This window comes from Mytilus galloprovincialis, chromosome 6 (assembly GCF_965363235.1).
Source record: "Mytilus galloprovincialis chromosome 6, xbMytGall1.hap1.1, whole genome shotgun sequence".
Taxonomy (NCBI): Eukaryota; Metazoa; Mollusca; class Bivalvia; order Mytilida; family Mytilidae; genus Mytilus; species Mytilus galloprovincialis.
The window spans coordinates 99,045,910-99,067,214 of record NC_134843.1 but is presented as its reverse complement, the minus strand read 5'-3'; the positions used below and the strand labels follow the sequence as shown (position 1 = coordinate 99,067,214).

Genomic DNA, 21,305 nt, shown 5'->3' with positions numbered 1-21,305 from the left:
AATTATACACAAATTAACGAGCAAATTTAAAGCAAAACAAAACACAAACAAACAGATTGAATCATTTAACCAACGCGCGTCTGGCGTATATATAAAATTTTAATCCTGGTATCTATGATGACTCTATTTGCAACCACTAGGTCGATGCCACTGCTGGCGGAGATTTATTTCCCCGAGGGTATCACCAGCCCAGTAGTCTGCACTTCTGTGTAGTCTTGAGTTCTCATTGATATGGTTATATTTATAAATTAACTGTAAACAAAACTTTGATTTTTTTAAATACTAAGGCTTGTCTACCTTTGGAATCGAGCACCTTACCTGTATTTGGCAAAACTTTTAGGAATATTCGATCCTCAATGCTCTTCAGCTTCGTACTTTTTTTGGCCTTCTTAACATTTTTTTATTCGAGCGTCACTGATGAGTCTTTTGTAGACGAAACGCACGTCTGGCGTATTTATAAAATTTCAATCCTGGTATCTATGATGACTCTTTTTGCAACCACTGGGTCGATGCCTCTGCTGGTGGAGATTTATTTCCCCGAGGGTATCACCAGCCCAGTAGTCTGCACTTCTGTGTTGACTTGATTTATAATTGATATGTTCATATTTATAAATTAACTGTTAAAAAAAACTTAGATTTTTTTTAAATACCAAGGCTTGTCTACCTTTGGAATCGAGTACCTTACCTGTATTTGGCAAAACTTTTAGGAATATTCGATCCTCAATGCTCTTCAGCTTCGTACTTTTTTTGGCCTTCTTAACATTTTTTGATTCAAGCGTCACTGATGAGTCTTTTGTAGACGAAACGCACGTCTGGCGTATTTATAAAATTTCAATCCTGGTATCTATGATGACTCTTTTTGCAACCACTGGGTCGATGCCTCTGCTGGTGGAGATTTATTTCCCCGAGGGTATCACCAGCCCAGTAGTCTGCACTTCTGTGTTGACTTGATTTATAATTGATATGTTCATATTTATCAATTAACTGTTAAAAAAAACTTAGATATTTTTAAATACTAAGGCTTGTCTACCTTATGAATAGATTACCTTACCTGTATTTGGCAAAACTTTTAGGAATTTTTGGTCCTCAATGCTCTTGAACTTTGTACTTTATTTGGCCTTTTTAACATTTTTTTATTCAAGCGTCACCGATGAATATTTTGTAGACGAAACGCGCGATTGGCGTACATATAAAATTTGAATCCTAGTTTCTATGATGGGATTATGTGCAACCACTGGATGACACTGCTAGTGGAGATTTATTTCCCCGAGGGTATCACCAGCCCAGTAGTCTGCACTTCTGTGTTGACTTGATTTATAATTGATATGTTCATATTTATAAATTAACTGTTAAAAAAAACTTAGATTTTTTTTAATACTAAGGCTTGTCTACCTTATGAATAGATTACCTTACCTGTATTTGGCAAAACTTTTAGGAATTTTTGGTCCTCAATGCTCTTGAACTTTGTACTTTATTTGGCCTTTTTAACATTTTTTTATTCAAGCGTCATGGATGAATCTTTTGTAGACGAAACGCGCGATTGGCGTACATATAAAATTTTAATCCTAGTTTCTATGATGGGATTATGTGCAACCACTGGGTCGATGACACTGCTGGTGGAAAATTATTTTCCCGAGGGTATCACCAGCCCAGTAGTTAGCACTTCTGTGTTGACTTGAGTTATCATTGATATGTTCATATTTATAAATTAACTGTTAAATTTTAAATAAAGAGTTTAAATACCCTCAAATCAGCTAGACAAAAGTACTTGTATATGTATTATCTATTGGAGATAAATAACTTCTCAAATCAAAGTTTTAAAATCATTTTGATCGAAGGCTTTCAGAGGAATAGTAAAGCGAGAGAAAGGAGTAGCGCACCATAAAAAATGCAACAGAGTTATGTTGGTTTCATGAGTTTATGATTCATGAGTTTGACTCTCCCTTTGTGATCTTTCGTCCCTCTAAACTTTATTTCCAAATACATTACAGCTGATAGGCATATAATAAATTCAGAGCAAATTCAACTCACACCACATCGAACATACATACATACACAAAAATAGGTAGCGCATGTACAAAATCCTGTCAAAACCTCTTGAAAGGCCAGTTGTTGGCTCGTTGCAAGGCAAACTTTCTATCCCTATCACACATACACTTATTTGTCAGTGACAATCACAATTTCACCGAACTTCATACCTTACGACAACTATTAAATATACCAAAGGGACAGTCAAACTCATAAATCGAACATAAACTGACAACGACATGGCTAAAAATTAAAAAGACAAACAGAAAAACAATAGTACACATGACACAACATAGAAAACTAAAGAATGATCAACACCAAAAACTAGGGGTGATATCAGGTGCTCCGGAAGGGTAAGCAGATCCTGCTTCACAGGTGGCTACCGTGGTGTTGCTTATGTGATAACAAATCCGGTAAATAGTTTAATTCGGTAGGTCACATTCATGAAAGGGAAGGCGATTGTAGTTACGACGTAAGGAACATACAAGTGTATCTTAATATAAACTGTATTTTACAGCTCCTTCGGTCTTGTCTCGGGAGTCTTGTTCTTTTTAGTAACACGAGATTGAACGCAGTAGCATGTACATCATCTCAAATTCATAATAATTGCACATGTCCAACATAAATCCTATAATTGTATGCCTCTGATATTAAACAAAAAAGTAAAATAATAAAAATGCCAAACTTCAAATCGGTAATATTTCAATGTTTGAATAAGTTATTCTTTTACATTGATCATCGAAAAAAAGTAAAACTTTTTCGTTTTTCTATTACTGATTTTTATATGTATGTTGATTTTAATTTTTATTTTGAGATCGAAATAATATCAAGAATAAATGCAAATTTGAAGGCACATAATCGCCCTTCAACTTCGTATATTTTTTCGCCTTTTTAACTTTTTCGAATTCGAGTGTCACTGATGAGGCTTTTATAGTCGAAAAGCGCGCCTGGCATAAATACAAAATTTAATCCTGGTACCTATGATGAGATGTTATAGCTAAGATATCGGTCATCGTAAAACATAATGTGACAAACATGTAGTGTCTTATCAATTAAACAATACTAAAAAAACGCAGTATTTCTACACATCTATTGATATAAAGACAAAATATAAGGATACCACTACAAATAAGACAAAACCACAATAAAATAATGAAACACATATTATTATTTGACAAAGATCATAGATAAAACACAGCTTACCAATTTAAAGATTCAAATCGTCAAGATATTAACAAACTCAATATTGATTTTACTTTCATTCACATGGTTATCAATTCCTGACCAAGAAGAAGAGAAGAGGCGAAAGTTACGAAATAGACATAAACACTCATAAGTTGAACATAAGCTGACAATGCCATTGTAAAACAGAGAAAAGAAGCCTGAACAACAGTCAATAAAACACAACATAACTACAGACTACGCAACAAAAACCCAGAAAAACCGGGGAATATCTCAGATGGGTAGGTAGACCCTGCTCCATTAGGAACACTTGTCGTTTAACTCCTGATAAGATTTGAAAAAAAAATTACTAACTTAATTGATTAAAATTTTCAAGTGAACCATTTAGAATAGCATTGTCTATGTCTTCCACAGTCATGGTACAAGTGGAAGTCAGTTCAAACTTCCAAGTTTTATATTTGCAATTTAATTCTTACAACATCGATAAATAAAGTTCACAATTGGGTAGCTGCTATCATCTCGGTTAACACGAAGTTTTCTTCTCAACCTATACATCCTGTCAATTTCTAGTTGTAAGTCAATAAACGAGTTAACGTAAATTTATCTATTTGATCCTGAATTGTAAGATTGATTGGATATATGCATGTTATTAGTCAAAACACTAAAATGAGATTTCCGGCGTATGTTCCATGTTGCCAGATCAGAATGAAATAATAAGTGTGACAGAAGCTATCTGTAAAATTGAGAATAGAAATGGGGAATGTGTCAAAGCGACAACAGCCGAAGGCCACCAATAGGTCTTCAATGTAGCGTGAAACTCCAACAAACGGAGGCGTCCTTTAGCTGGACCCTAAACAAATTTGAATAGTAGTCCAGTGATAATGAACTTCATACTGAACTCCAAATTGTACACAAGAAACTAAAATTTAAAATCATACAAGACTAACAATGGCCAGAGGGTCCTGACTTTGGACATGCGCAAAATTGCGACGGGTTTAACATTTGTTTAAGATATTTATTTCTATTCGTTTCCATCTGATGAGTTAAGCCTTTTTTTAACTGATTTTAATAGTTCGTTCTTATGCTGTGCTATTACACCACTGTTCCAGGTTAGGGGGGATTGGGATCCCGCTAACATGTTTGACCCTGCCACATTCTGTATGTATGTGCCTGTTCCTAGTCAGAAGTCTTTATTTTTTCTCGTTTGAATTGATTTATATTTCTGATTTCAAGGTCTTTTATAGCTCACTATGCGGTTTGGGCTTTTCTCATTGTTGAAGGCCGTATGGTGACTCATAGCTGCTAATTTCTTGATCATTTCAGTTTGTTGTGGAGAGTTGTCTCCTTGACAATCGGAAGAAAAATTTAACCGATCTATACCGGTGTTTAATATGTTGTTGACTTTGTAGTTATTGCTGCAAACTAGCCTAATGTAGAGTCAGCTAAGACATTGGTTTATTTGTCAACGTTACTCATTGTAGATGCATGTTCAATAGTAGATGATATCTATATTAACCTTTTGTAGTACGGGTGAAAACCCGTTTGAATTATTCGTAAATATGTACTAAAATCACTTGCACTAAGAAAAAACACATTTACGAAGATTAAACGAGATACTGGCTCGGACGGCGCCCAGTATTAAAAGGTCAGAAACAGACGTCACCATGGACACGGTGTCGTCTGCGACGGCAGGTGTCCCCTCATCACCAGACATTTTTTAGCCAAGGCGTTGTCAGTTTATTTTCTATCTGTTTCTCTGGTATCTTTCGTCCATTTTCTATCTTATCATGAATTTGTGTTTATAGATACTATACCAATAAGTAAAATAAAATAAAACGCACTTTTTCACTCTTATTTATAACGTAAAACAGTTTTATAGTGAAAATTGAAAATTGAATCGACAGTCTCTTGTCGCAATTTTACCGTTTTTATCGTTAGTAGACGCTGTCTTTAGATTCAAGTTTTGCCTGCATATATATCATAATCTTATCCAATGGACTAATCTGAAGATAGAAACATGAATAAATATGTTAATGACTTAAAAATAGATCAAAACAGAAAATACGAGTATATGAAAAAAAGATATGGTATGATTTCGAGTTTGTCAACTATCCACTTAAGAGTAAATAACGTTGATATGAGTAATCATTAGTAATCAATGATTTAAAAATCCATAAACGTACAGCAAACAACAAACGGTACCAATGCAACATAAACAAATGAGAAACAATTATCATCTAAAAATTATCGACCTAGTTTAAAATTCAACAAACGGAAAATAAATATGACAGACAGACAAACAACGTTGATCACTTAATAAAGAATACACTGAATTGATCGATCAATTGGCTTTTTGACGCAAATTTTAGCAATATTATATTTGGCGATATAGCGTTTTCGCCCTAGAGAATCTGAAGGGCAAAAACGCGAAATGGCCTTAACCGGCTACCATACTACTATCAAACGTCAGGTTTTATTGGTGGAAGAAGCCGAAGAACACGAAAAGAAGAACCGACAATTGTTTAGAAAACTTATAAACTTGGTCAATGAAGATTAGATTCAAGCGCAATTGCCACGTGCATGATTCAACCTGACAACTTCAATTGTGACAGACTATTTTGTAACAACATTTTGTGATGGAATTCTATGTTTGCTATACCACGGTTCAATTTATCGCACTTTTTGACATTACCACTATACCAATCAGAATTTTAGAAATGATTTTATTCTGTATCCATGGATCATTTGTAAAAAACATTAAATGATTTTATAAGGTCGAATTTTCAATAATTATCAAGACTTTTGAAGCCTTAACTTTCTTTACCTATAAATACGCAAATGAAGTATTCGAAAACTATACCAATACAAAAAGACATGATTTTGAAATTGTAGCAAAATGTTTGGTTGACATATTCTTAATCGTTATTACAAAAAAGTAAACTTCAATATCTGTCATGTTTTCCAACCAGTTTAATTACCCCTTTTACTTATTATGATGTGGAACGGTCATTGTCGTTAAATGTTACGCAATTTGATTGGATAACGTTATTTAGTTCACCTTCAAACTGTTTATTTTTTTCAAACATGTATATTGATTAAATCGGAACGTGCATCGATGTGTACACTAACTAAAATGACCTTCAAACTGGACACTGAGTGAATCCATATTTATTTTATCAATGAAACTAAAGGTATCAAAGGTAAGAATTGCCACTGCATAAATTTTCAAAAAAAACACATATGCAGTAGATAAATTGTGTCTTAATAGCCTATTCCCGAGAAAAGAGAAATTATTTACAAATTATACGTTATATTCCATTAATAAGCCATTTTGCGAAGGGAAATGCTGAAATACATTTTTCGCATGGCTACGCCAGGTAAAACTATTGTTTGCCTTAACAAAAATAATCAGTCTCATTAGAAAGTTTTAAATTTCAATTAATGCTAAACAAAAGTAGTCGGTAAATAAGTCCAAATATGTCCGATCTGCCTACTTTTGGACATCAAAAATCGATACTATCCTTTTAAGGTCAATTTCGTCTACCTCACGCAATCTTGTTAGGCGGAAAGAGGGACGAAAGATACCAAAGGGACAGTCAAACTCATAAATCTAAAACAAACTGACAACGCTATGGCTAAAAACGAAAAAGACAAACAAACAACAGCACACACGACACAACAGTGGTTCGACTATTCATACATTTCGTCAACCAAAGCCCATTATACTGATTAAACTATGACGTTTCTTTTAATTAACAGTTAAATAACTACTTACTTGATAACATCGACAGTCATCAATGCGTTCAATATTTCCACAAATTCACACTTTCTCATCAGAAAGACCCTACATCAACACGTCACCTTTTGTTTTGTAATCAGCGTTAGCTTTCAAAATGTATTGTGATATTTCTCCTAAATAGAAAGTAACGATGATTTCTAGTTTGAAAGCGGTAACGAAAGTAGTTACGTTTGTAGACATCTTTATCTCGTGTATTCAGGAAAGGTAACCGACTTCATCACGTCTAAAGCAAATTGTTAAATCTAATATATTCTCATTGAATTGTGTATATTGTCTTGGAAAGATGTATTTTATTTGATAATCAAAAGTTTAAAAGTATTTTGTTACAGTCTGATGATTTACAATGTGTTGCATAGACATCTCTTTTTTCCTGTTGTTTTGATCAAATGTCCTTTATACTCCTGACGGTAAGTAAACTATTCCATCTATTCCAACAAAGTATGTGTATTCAACAAGTCAAAACTTAATGCAGTCTATGCCCCCCCCCTCCATCGTCCTTCACCGGAATAGACCGAGATACGGTCAAATATGTTGGTTATGTCGAATAAAGTCATTTTATTGAAAATTGCTAGTACAACGCTAAATTACTTATAAAAGTGATTTGTTTTTTGGTGTTCATATATTCTAACGGGATGGATTTTGCCTGATATTCATATGATGAAGACATAATCTTTCAATCAGTTTAATTAAAGTCTGGAGCTGGCATGTAAATTAACTGCTAGTAGTCTGTTGTTATTTATGTATTATTGCCATTTTGTTTATTTTCTTTGGTTACATCTTCTGACATCAGACTCGGACTTCTCTTAAACCGACTTTAAATGTGCTTATTGGTATGCGTTTACTTTTCTGCATTGGCTAGAGGTATAGGGAGAGGGTTGAGATCTCATAAACATGTTTAACACCGCAGCATGTAGGAGCCTCTGGCCTTTGTTAGTCTTGTTTTATTTTTAATTTTAGTTTCTTGTGTACAATTTGAAGTTCAGTATAGCGTTAATTATCACTGAACTAGTATATATATTTGTTTAGAAGCCATCCGAAGGACGCCTTCGGGTGCAGGAATTTCTCGCTACATTGAAGACCTGTGGTGACCTTCTGCTGTTGTCTGTTCTATGGTCGGGTTGTTGTCTATTTGACACATTCCCCGTTTCCATTCTCAATTTTATTGTATGTTTGTGTATAACCAATATGTATTGTCTTGGTATCAATCCTGTAATTTTGGATTTCAAACCAATAAAAATATCTTATCTTATCTTATCTTATCCCACGAAACCACAGAGAAATTTAGTCAAGCTACTTAAAAGTTAGGAAAGTTAATGATTTATTTGATAACAATGGCCTTATTAAACGAATGTTGTAAAAGAGGGACAAAAGATACCAAAGGGACAGTCAAACTCATCAATCGAAAATAAACTGACAACGCCATGGCTAAAAATGAAAAAGACAAACAATAGTACACATGACACAACATAGAAAACTAAAGAATAAACAACATTAACCCCACCAAAAACTAGGGGTGATCACAGGTGCTCCGGAAGGGTAAGCAGATCCTGCTCCACATGTAGCACCCGTCGTGTTGCTTATGTGATAACAAATCCGGTAAATAGTCTAATTCGGTAGGTCACATTCATGAAAGGGAACATACACTACTTATATTTCTGTCCTTCCTGTATAGTAAATCATACAAACTATTGCTCAAAGTAAAACAAACAGAGTTGCTCCGCTTTTATGAACATCGTTATGACAGCCCACTTACTTCAGAAAAATGGTAAAAAAGTATTCGTTCCATTGCTGTAAATAGAATCGACAGAGGAAAGATCGTTTCTGATCAGTTCAGCGGGTGTTGAACTTTGACAAGGTATTCTATACAAGGCAATATTTAACTTTTTGATACACTTTTCCATGAAAAAATGACATCAGAATTGACCTGATATCCTACCAAAAATTCTAACAGGAAAGGCTGAAGTCATCAACTAGAAAGTTTTACTGCATCATGCCTTGGTTCCCATTAGTTAAATACATATACCGTAGAAGTCCACACATATGTTTTATGAGTCGTATGCCTCAAAAAAGTTTTTTTCCTCGTGTCTTGAATCGTAAGTGATAATAACATACAGAAAATGACCTTTTTCAATTGTGAAAATTCATCATCTTTCAGTTTTTGTTTTTAAAATGCACTAATTATGTATTTTTTAATTAGCTTTAGACGAGTGACATTAACCATAAAATTTATTTTTAATGCCCCCATCTAACATACGGCTAAATCATATACCATTCGAAAGCATATCATCTCTACTATCTTTCTTGCCCGGTCGTCAAATATTCGCAAGGTGCAATTTTCGTCAAATCACGATGAAAGGTGAAGATTGTACACTTTCTGATTTTACCGTATGTCAGCTTTTTTGCAAACTTTGTCTTCTGAATGATAATATTTTGCATGGAACTATGACAATCCGTTAGAACAGATGTTACCGATCACTCATCAAGCGCACTTTAATAAATTAATGACGGGTTTTAATAAATAAGGCTGTTCTGCAGAAATCCAATAAAAATGATGAAATTGCATTGAAACAAAAAAAATGTGTCTGTTATTCAGTTGTGATTCATATGATTCACCATATAACCAAATAACATATTCTATATAGTGCTTTGGAAGTTTTTTACATCATCAAGTTACTCAATTACCCTTCATGCTATCTAAATTACCAATTATAGCAACTCGTGCAGTTGCACAAAATAGTACCATTTGCAAAAAGATAGGATTTTTTGCTGTTCTATATTTACAAAATTTGCATGTCGTCAATATGAGATTACAAAACTAAAATCTTATAATTACAAAATTTTTTAAAGGATATAATGCACGCAATATTCGTTTTTTGGGTGAAAATTAGGGACAATTCTTTGATATTTCAATATGTATTTTTTAGGAAACTTGTTTCCTGTTGGCTTCTACTGGAACGTGAACTGGACATAAACGTTTATAAGCTGCCAACTTAATATTTTATTTGTGACAATCTTATCAAGTCAAGTAAATTTTTTTTCTTGAAATACATGTAAATTGACACATTTTGCTAACCTATTTCTATTTGAAAATTCTAGCAGTTCATTTAACTACACTTCTAATTCCGGAGTAGTTAAAAAAAACTACAATGTAGTATAAAGATGACCGATTGATTGTCTGCGTTTAATGCCACTTTCTACATCATTGACTACTAAATAAAATTTAGAAAGGAAATGGGAAATGTGTTTAAGACACAATACCCCGACCAAAAAGCAAAAAAACAGTCCAAGGCTACTAACTGGTCTTCAACACAACGAAACAATCCTGCTCTCGGAGGAAGGCTTAAGTTGACATTTAAACATTGAAAGCGGACGCACACATAACTTCGAAACATATAAGTGAACTTCAGTTAAAAAACAACAGAAAAACTCCTTACTTAAGACTGGCGCCAAAAATTTGGAGGGGTTAAACATGTTTGTGAGATTGCAACCCTATCTATACCTTTATAGCAAATGCAGAATAAACGAATACACAGCAATACGCACAGTAAAACTCAGTTTAAGAGAACTCCGAGTCAGATGTCATAATAGAGCTTTCTTACAAATTGACGAAAGGTACGAACGAACGTAAAGGGAGCACGTATTACATTTCCACAATAACAGTTAAAAGAGTCTTTGTTTTATCCAACAAAACAGCATTCTTTTCTAAATCAAGTTAATTTTTCAAAATATTAATATCGCAAATAATACACGGTTTTAATATAATCAAACAGAGAAAAATAGTGTCAAATACACTTACGTCCGGATACATTACTTACGTAAACCACGAGAACACAAATTTCCGCGGGACATTTTAAGCACGAGTTTCACGATTAACATTTCAATGGCATTATTGAAGTATACGTTAGTCTAAATTTAACGACAAGATTCACATTTATTTTTATTTTTTATAGTACACTTTAGCAAATTGTCAAAGTGGAATATCGAGATTTGCTTAAAAATGATGCTAAAATGTTTTTTAAAAGTAATTGTGAATAATTCTAGAAAAACAGATTTTGTATATCAAGAAAATAAATTTACAATTTTGCACCATATATGTTGTGTATTTTATAATGACGATTTAACAGTCCACATGTTTGGAAGATAGACGCGAAGTTGTCACTTATCGTCCATTGGCTAATATTTCATGATTTTCAGGACTATAGGCAAAACGCAATTATACGCTAAAATGTATGGAACGCTAAAACTGTCTTGTTATGACCATTTTTCATTATATGATGTGCATTTACCTTTATATGATGTGTACTTGTCATTATATGATGTGCACTTACCTTTATATGATATGCACTTGTCAATATATGATGTGCAAACACCTTTATATGACGTGCAAGTATGCTTAAAGTATGTGCAAGTATCTTTATATGATGTCCAAACATCTTTATATGATGTCCAAACATCTTTATATTATGTGCAACTACACTTCTATAAAGTGCATACATACTTATATGATGTGCAAATGTACTTATATGATGTGCAAATGTACTTATATGATGTGCAACTGTCCTTATATGATGTGCAAATGTACTTATATGATGTGCAAATGTACTGATATGATGTGCAACTGTCCTTATATGATGTGCAAATGTACTTATATGATGTGCAAATATACGTATATGATGTGCAAATATCCTTATATGATGTGCATTTTCCCTTATATTATGTGCTTGTAATCTTATATCATGTTGTTCGGTTAACTTCATTATATGATGTCGAAACGTCATTATATGATGTGCTTTCATCGTCATTATGGTCAATGAACATGATTACGATTAGAATGATTACTGTCTACGTCATAACTGATTCCGATCTGCTTCTGCAGAATTGATATAAACCCGGATCAAATCTTAAGTTATTTAAAAAGAGAAAAACCTTGACATGTTTGTTCCTCGATTTAAAGATGAAAAAATCACACCAAATATTGATGGAAAATTGTCAAATTATGAATTTTAATCGATGGGTCTACAATAATGAATATACGGGATCAACAATAATGAGAATACAGTAAAATACTTATTACGTTTTAGAAATAGATCTTTAATCTTTTAAGCGAAAGTGCATTTTTAAGATAAAGTGAGACAGTGCATTTTAACAAAAATTAACGCTTCAAACATTTCGGCGGAAGATTAAGATCAATTAATGCAGGAACTAATTGAAGAATTTCCGGGCAGCGGCGGAAATATGATAAAACAAATTTTGTGGCTCTTATTCATAGCTTGCTGTTCGGTTTGAGTAAAAGCTCCATGTTGAAGGCCGTAATTCAACCTTTAATTGTTTACTTTTTACACATTGTGACTTAGATGTAGAGTTGTCTCATTGGCACTCATATCATATCTTCCTATTTCTATTCATTTCAAAAGACACCAATGACCTCAAAGTCAATTTTAAAAATATTTTATAACGATAGCTACAAAATTATCCTCTCTTGCATATATAATTATACCGGTATGGATGATTGGTAGATTGAAATTTGCTGATTGATTGCTTTTTAACTCCACTTTCAACACTATCGTGCTAATTCGTGGCAGTGAGTTTATATTGATTGAGGAAGCCGAAGTCCCCGGAAAGAAACACGGACTTTCGGTAGGAAAAACTAATAATTCTATTTAATTGAGATTGGAGTCAAGCTTATCTGCCACGTGTGGGATTCAAACTCACAACCTACATGTAAGTGTTGACAGACTAGATACTTGGACCCTTCGGCCACCGCCCCCCCCCCCCCCCCAAAGGAATTAAAGGAGATATGGGATGACCTTCAACTCGGTACATGACATTTGCTTGCATCTTTTTATTATGTTTTCATGCATTTATTGCACACATACATGATTATGAATGTATGCTTGACGTCCAGCGGAAAATTGATATATAAAAGACTATGTGGTATGATTGCCAATGAGACGACTCTCCATAAGACACACAATGACACAGAAATTAACAACTATAGGTCACCGTACGGCCTTCAACAATGAGCAAAGCCCATACTGCATAATCAGCTATAAAAGGCCCCGCAAATAACAAATGTTAAACAATTCAAACGAGAAAACTAACGGCATAATTTATGTGCAAAAAATGAACGAAGAACAAATACCGGTATGTAACACATTAACAGACGACAACCACTGAATTACAGGCTCCTGACTTGGGACAGGTGTATATTCGTACGGGAACATATTAATGTGAAATGAATATTAACCCTGTTTTGTAATAGACCGACACCCTGAGTCGGATTTTTAACATGCTACTTTGCAGAAATCCATTTAACCTTACGGTGTTACCCGGACAGATTATTCTGATTCCGAGCTGAACAAGTGTTTGATTTTACTCCTTAATTTAGCAGGGAATCAGCAAATACTAACTTCTTTGGTTATGAACCGGCCGGAATTCGAACATACGACCAGCAACACTAGAGGCTAAGGTAGCACTCCACAGTTAGAAAATAAAATTAAAAATGAGCCACAAAATGTTTTATCATCTCCTATTCCTGGATTTCTAATACATTAACGTAACTGTTTGTGTTGTACATGTGCATATGTATGTAATCAGTATAGTCCATAGATTTGATTTTCAAAAGTTAAAAGAGTGAAAATTAATTCCTTTTATGTGTATCCATGGCAACATTCTGCATTTATTTACCATAAAATATTGCAAAAAGGGGGGTGGACATGTCACATATCCCCCCAAAATTTGGATCAAACTAGAATTTCAATGCCTTTGAGTGATACCTTTTTAGAAACTGTTTTCATAAATTTTCCTAATGATCAAATAAAAAATGGGGGTCTTTCGCCTCATTTTTTCGTAAATTCCAATCACAAAGTTCGTGCGATAAAAAGTTGGAAAAAAACATTACAATAATTGCCGGACCAATGTATGGTAGGGACATGCAAATACGGACTGTCATACAGAAAACAGCCTATATTACATACATTACATAATCTTGATGTTCATATAAACCCAATACAAAGGCTATTTTAATACTCAGCTATCCAAAAATGAATTTTATTGCACACTAGCTCTCATATTTGAAAAATCCACAGGGGCCAAAATGCGAAACTACACACCTAACTGTGGAGTGCTACCTAATATGCTACCATGAAAGCACCGCCACTAGACAGTTACCCGTAATATAAAAGGAAAGCCGTTCAGATATACAACTCCGTAAACAGGGCTAACATACTGACCATTGATTTTTTTGGGGTGATTGCGGAGGAAAGGAGGGCATTTTTTTTTTTGTAAATGTTTGATTCCAAGTTTCTAGAAAAATATTTTATCTTTTTCAGGAGGGAATCAAAATAATTGTTTCTATTGAAAATGAGAGAAAAAATAAAACAATAATGAAATTAAAAAAAAAAAAACATTTTATTTTTTAAAAAGAGTTTTTTCATTAACATGATTAAAGTGGAAAAATATATTTGTCCTGGTACAAGGAAGTACACGTCCTCCTGCCCACACTTTTTGTGTACATCACGATGACCGTGAGGGCATTCCGATGTATTGTCACAACAGAGATTTGAATTTCGATTTTGACTGGTACATGTAACCGATTGTATAAAAACGCAGACATAATCGAGTGCAAAATAATATTCCCTGTCGCTTCAAGTAATACTCATAAAAACATTTTTTTAGAACATATTAAATAAATGTGTAAGTTATATATATGCACACGTACAGAACAATTGTGTTAACGCATGCGGTAGAATATCTCAAGAACGTTTATGCGGGGAAAATGAATGCCTACATAAATCCAAACTATTAGAAAATCTGAATTATTACAGGAGAGTTTTCACCATACACTTGCACTGCACTATAACTAGAATACTAGAATAGAATGCTATAGCATTTGGATCAAAATAATGTATACATGTAACTGTTATATACAAGTATTAATCTAATATATAACAACAAACCAGAGTATACGGATGTGTATCACTACAATATAATAGTTATTACGGTGCGGTTACTTTCCCTGTCATGTATTCATCATCCAAGCACGAACTTGTCTCAGAAAAAAATATATCTCTGTAAGTTAACCCCACTTTCAGGTATTGAGATGTGATTCTTTTTTAGACAAGTGCGTGTGACCATCCACGAGAACTTGCGGTCATCCGATGTTCAGTACTTCAGTCCTTTGATACTGTTTGTTCTGGTAAATGTTACATCAGCCAATGAAATTCAGCCTTCACATTTTTTAAGGTGTATATAAATCCGACAAAACCGAGAATCCCAAATGGTCTTTAAACAGAAAATAGAATGGAGCGTTTTCAGATCTGCGTAAGCATATTTTGGACACACAATATCTGTAATTTAATTAGATTTGTGTCTGAATGAACATAATAACACTGTATTTATTTTTTGTTTACTGAGGCCTGGTGGTCTCTGACAGATAGAGAGTTGTGTTTTCAATTTTTCTAAGTGAAGATTTACTGCGGGGGCTTTTTTATATTTTGCGTTTATTTTTAAAACTACAATAGATTCCCATTTTGGGCAATTTTGGCTCTTATGAGTTTTGTTGTTTTATTGCCTATTATCTTGATACTTATTTATAGAGAAATCTTTTCTTAGCAAAATAGTTTTCTCGTTTGAATTGTTTTACATTGTCATCATGGGGCCTGTTATACTGACTATGCGGTATGGGCTTTGCTCATTGTTGAAGGCCTTACGGTTTCCTATAGTTGTTAATTTCTGTGTCATTTTGGTCTCTTGTGGAAAGTTGTCTCATTAACAATCATACCACATCTTCTTTTTTTATATTATAAGAACAGATTTAAAAATAAGTAAATTATAATTATTGTCATTTTCAATTTCCATCATTGGTGGTTGGGAAAGGGTAGGAAATATGGGAATTCCTCTCATTTTTTTACCGCGAAATAGGGAAAAAAACACAATCATTCCAAAGACATAAACTTTACACCCCCCCCCTTAAAAAATCCGACCGGAGAACAATTACACACACCTTTCTCAATACATTTGTGCGTAATAACAACAAAAAAAAACGCATTAAATTTCTTTTGCATAATATAAGTTTAAAATAGCACGTCAATAGTGGATCTAGAACTTCAAGTGTGGAAGTTGTTTGCGACTTGGAATTTAATTTAGATATGCCGGTTATGGTCTAATTGATATTTATCACACCTTCATTCAATATTACTAGTTTCAGATGAAACCATACTTTGCTAGAAGAAATTTGTTGAAAAAGTAAGGATTTAGATTTTAACAGATGAGGCTAGCGGAGCTAGGCGTAAAATTGACGTCTTTCGAGTCAAAACTATTAATTTTTACCGGGGGGTGGGGGAGTACGATGAGGGTCGAACCCTTAACAGTTAGGGCAAGTATGGACATAATCATTCCAGCTTTATACAGGTCTGAATTTGAATTAATTTATTATTCAATATCTGACACATCATAGGTTTGTGACACATAATAAATAGTGGACACACTGTATGTAATGTGACTGTGGCCGGATAATTTGAAACTCGTAAACTACAAATTGAAACAAAATGACAATTCTAAAATTTAAATTGGGCAATTACCTATTATATTGTCCAATATCCGAAATCTAAATATATTGCTAGATTCAACATATCAAAGAACCCTAAGAATTGCTTGTTTAAAGTGCCGTTTTGGCCCCTTATTTCTAAAAAGTTTTTGACTGGCAACAAAGTATTTACGGACAACGAACACATCGCAAATCTATAAATATAAACGATTGAATACAACCATTTTATTTAAAACAAAATCAAAATTAAAGGCTCCCTTAATTTCTTCCTATCCCCTCTTCATGGGGTTGTAACCGGTCCATTATATTAGTCATTACCCTATCAATGTCCGGTTTTTGTCCATTTTTGTGTCTTTTTTCAGAAAAGTGATATATAAAGACAAACTTCTACAGCTAAAATGATCAGCGAAGCAAACTTTACAACACAATGAACGTACTTGAAATTCATGTATTTACTTCTTTGAAAAAAAAGCCGCTAACGCAAGATATAAAGATATTGTCAAATATAAGCCTAATACAATGAGCATAGAGCATGGCATAAAAAAATCATTTCTTTAATTTAATAATTTTAACTGTTTGTCCATTATTGCAGACCTCGTATGTTCATTAATGTAGACCAATTGATTAAAACTAAACTTTGCAATTCACAATTTGACAATTTTCCAATAATATCTGGTGTGATTTTTTCATCTTAAATCGAGGAACAAACATGTCCAAGTTTTTTCTTTTTACATCTCAACCATTTTCCAAACGATAGCTACATATTTGATCCGGGTTGATATTAATTCTGCAGAAGCAGATCAGAATCAGTTATGACGTAGACATTAATCATTCTAATCGTAATCATGTTCATTGACCATAACGACGATGAAAGCACACCATATAATAACGTTTCGACATCATATAATGAAGTTAACCGAACCACATGATATAAGATTACAAGCTCATAATATAATGACACAACCACATCATATAAAGATGTTTGCACATAATATAAAAGAAAATGCACATTATATAAGGATGTTTGCACATCATATAAGTATATTTGCACATCATATAAGTACATTTGCACATAATATAGAGATGTTTGGACATCATATAAAGATACTTGCACATAATATAAGCATATTTGCACGTCATATAAAGGTGTTTGCACATCATATAATGACAAGTGCACATCATATAATGACAAGTGCACATCATGTAAAGGTAAATGCACATCATATAATGACAAGTGCACATCATAAGACAGTTCTGGCGTTCCATAAAAATGACCGTTCCATTGCTCCGGTGTATCATATATAAACATTAAGGGGAGGAGCAATGAATATTACCAGAGGAGAGGCGATGATTCAAAAGTTATTAAACGAGCATCAGCATATGGCATAGTATGAAGATCGTCTTTTTTTCTTCATTTTCATTTTATTATTTTGAGCGTTGCAAATTTTGAATCAAGGAAGTATTTGTGTTTTGATTTTTCTTATTTTGCTGTAAGGGAAGAAGACAATGTATTTGCTTTGACATTTTCTTAGGTTAAACAGTGCAACATTGTAATATTAAAGAGTGGGGAGGGGCCGGTTTTTAGTCTTTTAGGGGCATTTTTCTCGTCCGACTACTCTATATTTAGGATATTTTGTAGTGTTATTTCCTTCAACCTGGTGTTATCATATTTTAACCGATCGTACGTCCCGAAATCCTAAATATATCTCAAGAAAAATTCAATTTAATAAGTGTAATTGCATGTAGGATAATTGTCCAAAGTTCCACGACTATTTAAATATGTCAAAATAAAGGATCCCTAAAACGAGTTTTACGTATGATTCGTCAAGCATACGTACCTTTCGTCAATTTGTAAGAAAGCTCTAATAGGTAATCAAGAACGTAAGCAACATGACGGTGATTCATAAATTAACAAAGGACTACAGCAGTTACTGCCATGACAGCTCTTGACCTCATATATCTGTATCATATACAATATTTTGTGGCGATCAGTTTTTATTGGAGACGGGAACCAGAGTGCCAAGAGAGACAAACCGAATTTCATCAGAAAACTGACAACCCCCGTCAATTATATATTTATTATATTTGTTAGTATGAATGACAAAATTACTGTGTAGGTGTCACACACACCTTCAACCAATCAGCATCAATGGCCTTTTGTAAAAGTAGGAAACCACTAAATAAAAAAAAAACAGTTTTGATGTAGATGTTTTAAATCACTGGGCTACATGCTACAAATAAATTTTCTGTATAAAAACTGATATATAAATATGCATTTTAAACCACTTTTATTCTGAACCCAATTGCCTATAGTTTTGCATTAAAATTCAATTGTAAATGAACCACTCACTTTTTTTATTTGAAAGATTCAAAAACTAGAGCGCTTTTTTCATACAAGTGATATGTTTAGCTTACTATAAAGCTAGGTTTGATGCACCATTTTAATCCGTTTCGAGTTTCCCTCAAAGTCCGGTATTTTTGTCATTTTTCTGTTAAGTAGATCATTTGCCATTCATTGATTGAAAATATGAATATATAAGAATGAGACAGTCTAAAACCATAGTCTTCATTTTTCGTTTTGGTTTATAATGGTTCAAAATTCTCATAACAATAAGATATTATTTAACGTGAGAGAAAAAATACAAAGTGGTATGCATTAGTGTTAATATCATGGGTTAAAACAATCTGATTTAAATTCATATCTGTAACAAATCACATGCTTTAACATATGAGGATAACTAAATCAGATATCTTCTTTGAGTAAGATTATTTAAAATTATAAGATAGCTTACAAGCAGAGATGTAATGGTTCATTTGAATTGCCAACAATTCAATTCTATTTGTTTATCTTGAACAAATCCCTTCATGTACAATCTCTATATGTGCACTTAAAGACAAACGGACGTAGGGAAACAAGTTTTATATCTTACGTCGATATCTGAGCTTGCAGGTCTTCTTTGCCTTGCCTTAAAGAAAATTACAATGAGGCAGTGTCAAACCATGATAGTTGAGGAAAAAACACAAGCGAAAAGTCGGACAAACAAACTAGTCTTTAAAACAATACAGCAATGTACCAACCCTTCCTAAAACAGATGGTAAATGCAGTTGCTCTGTATGGATATTTAATCTTCCTGAATATTAATGTGCAGTAACATTTATTAAAACAACTAATAAGATGTGTAATAATGATCTTACATTGAATCGAATAAGCCGGATTTGTGAATAATAAGGCGCATTGTGCAAACAATATTAATTCGAATATTGAATGAGAATAAAACTCCGTCTTTCGACATCGAAAACTAATTTTTACTATATATTCCTTGTTTATTCAAAAAGGTCCGAAACAGACGTCACTATGGACACGGTGTCGTTTGATACGACAGGTGTCCCCTCATCACCAGATTTTTTTTAGCCATGGCGTTGTCAGTTTATTTTCTATCTCTGAGTTTGACTGTTCCTCTGTATCTTTCGTTTTTCTATCTTATCCTAAATGTGTGTTTATAGATACTAAACCAATTAGTTATATAAAATAAAACACATTTGTTTCACTTTGATTTAAAACATAAAACAATTTCATACTGAAACATGATAATTGAATCGAGTTTCTTGTCGGCATTTGTACCGTTTTACCGTTAGTAGACTCTGTTCTTGGATTCAAGTTTTGCCTGCATATATATCATAATCTTATCCAATGGACTAATCTGAAGATAGAAACATGAATAAATATTTTAATGACATTAAAAGATCAAAACATAAAAATAGGAAACAAATTTTGAGTATATAAAAAAAGAGATATTGCATGATTTCTAGTGTGCAACTATCCTCCTAAGTGTAAATAACATTGATATGAGAAAATATTAGTAATCAATGATTGAATCCATCATTGTACATCAACCAATAAACGGTACGGACATAAAAATAAATGAGAAACAATTATAATCTGACAATCACCGTCCTTGTTTAAAAATCCACAAACGGAAATTAAATAAGAAAGCCAGACAAACAACGTTTATCATTTAATTTCAAGTACATACTTGGGACATGTACATAAAGATTAAACTAAATTGATCGATCGATTGGATTTTTGACGCAAATTTTAGCACTATTATAATACGTCAATTTTCATTGATGGAAAAAGCCGGAGAACCCAGATAGAATAACCGACCTTTGTTTAGAAAACTTACAACCTTGGTCAATGGAAATTTGATTCAAACGCAATTGCCAAATGCATGTATGATTCAACATGATAATTGCAGCCATGACAAGCTAGTGTGAACAGTACTTCAACTTTTCAGACCTTTCGTCAACCAAAGCCCTAATAATGACTGAATTATGACGTGTTTTTTAATACAAAATTGAATAACAATAAACTACTTACATGACAATGTTGACAATCATCAATGCGTTCAATGTTTTCACAAATTCACGCTATCTCATCAGGAATGCCCTTCATCAACACGTCTCTTTTTGTTTTGTTATCAGCGTTATTTTTCGAAATAGATTGTGATATTTTTGCTAAATAGAAATTAAGTTAAACGATAATTTCTAGTTTGGAAGCGGTAACGAGAGTAGTTACGTGTGTAGACATATTTATCTCATGTATTCAGGAAAGGTATACCGACCTCGTCATGTCGGACGCAAAATTTAAAATCTAAGAGATTCTCATTGAGTTACGTGTACTGTTTGGTAAAGATGTATTTTATTTGATGATTAAAAGTTTTAAAGTATTTTTGTTACAGTTTGATGATT

The 21,305-nt window shown here is 33.2% G+C and overlaps 1 protein-coding gene across 2 annotated transcripts in view; it reads right to left on the bottom strand.

Moving 5' to 3' along the window:
• Positions 1-21,305, bottom strand: part of LOC143080918 (uncharacterized) — a 493,997-nt gene that overhangs the window by 287,567 nt on the left and 185,125 nt on the right. The gene's annotated exons all lie outside the window — the stretch shown is intronic.